The following is a 1,712-nucleotide window of genomic DNA, read 5'->3' on the forward strand; positions in this document are numbered from 1 at the left end:
ATGTATTGCATAGATTAAATTTTTAAGAAACAAGCTACAAAACAAGATAGATTTTATGGTTTTTTAACAAGCACGAATTATTGTTCTTTGCATGATCTCATCACATTAATTCACATATTAATTCGTATGTTTTGTTTGGAGTAAAATGACATTACAATGTCAATATTACTATCACAAAAACATTCGTTTATCCATTAGATATGCCATTTGTCCAAATTGTCACCGTCAACATTGGAACGTACATAAATCATAGCATAGATATCTATGAGCAATGTGTTATGACTTCTACGAAACCGGTTGTACGGTACCGCAAGAAATACTTGGTAAATACTCGGTTGATTTGCAAATTTCATCTGTTTGTTATCACTTTACACAAAAGCGTTTAAATCTTATGATAAATATGCGACTTATTGCCAGAATTAGGTAGGACTGTCCTAATTTATTAAACAAATCATATTCTGTTATCTCCTTGAAAAGAAAGGCTTTTGTAAAAAGAACAAATATGAGCAAATGTCAAAGATTGTTTAACAGGGCAATTAATCATGTAAAATATATCATTATACATATAAAGTATGTCATATATTAAATATGTGATATAACTATATACACATTAGGTGAAATATAAAAATGTCTACTAGTTACCATTTAATTTTAAATGTTATGATTTATACAAATTTCGCTAGACTTTTCTAAACGTGATACATTCAATATCATGGTATATTTAGTGTCGCGTGAATATCATAGAAAGAAAATGAAAATGTATTAATGCAATGCATGTACAATACAATACAGCTTATGAAATACATCATTAAAAAGTAAAACAAACGTGCGCGCGCAAAGAAAAAGTAATGATCGAGTTAGAAATGTCAGTCAGGACATTTATTGAACGGCTATAAAACTTCTATAAATTTAGTCATTCTAATTGCTGAAAAAGTATATATTCGAGATCTAGGATGAATAGGGTGATAATTGCTTGTGCCGAATGTACATCCAGATTATACAGTTGTTCTAGATCCGTGAGTCGAGTACAAAGTGAATTCTTTGTAACTGAATATCCAGTTACCATTGCAGCGTACGTTACCTACAGCTCGAAGCGTGCCAAGAATTTTTTCTCACACTGTCGCTGATAGCGAATACATCTGTAGCAGCGGCACGTTTTAACGCAATGTTTGCTAAATTCTGCGCAACGAGTAATTTTTCATGCATACATTACCTCCGTTTTTTCCTATCTGAGAAAAATCCATTTCTCGCTGCTACTTCAGATTTTATTGATTTTATTGAGTTTATTATAGTGCAGAGTACAAAACACGCTCGCGCCATTAGCCTAATTCACTCGCGCTAGCTCGAGCGGATTTAAATCATGCTGCGCTTCCGTGTACATATATTCTCATTTCCGTTACCTTTAGATTTATCGCCATATTTGCGTGCATACTCTGAAACCGTTCTCGGTTGTTATTGCAGAATAATCGGAGTTTATCAAAGTTTAGAGAACACATTTTCATCATATTATTAATTTATTATTTATAATCGCGATTTGCATTTACTACAATAATCTAGTCGATGTAAATATTTATACGACTTAATGCACGATGTATAATAACATGCTTAATTACAAATGCGACTTACTTTCATTTAAAATACTTCTAAATGCGTGTTAGAATCTAAACGAATCTAAATTAGAATTTCTCTCTCTCTCTCTCTCTCTCTCTCTC

At 32.0% G+C, this 1,712-nt stretch overlaps 1 protein-coding gene across 2 annotated transcripts in view; it reads right to left on the reverse strand.

Moving 5' to 3' along the window:
• The window catches only part of LOC108748068 (sodium-coupled monocarboxylate transporter 2), a 29,657-nt gene that overhangs the window by 12,916 nt on the left and 15,029 nt on the right, over positions 1-1,712 (reverse strand). The gene's annotated exons all lie outside the window — the stretch shown is intronic.

The sequence above is a fragment of the Trachymyrmex septentrionalis genome, unplaced genomic scaffold, assembly GCF_001594115.1.
Source record: "Trachymyrmex septentrionalis isolate Tsep2-gDNA-1 unplaced genomic scaffold, Tsep1.0 scaffold21, whole genome shotgun sequence".
Lineage (NCBI taxonomy): Eukaryota > Metazoa > Arthropoda > Insecta > Hymenoptera > Formicidae > Trachymyrmex > Trachymyrmex septentrionalis.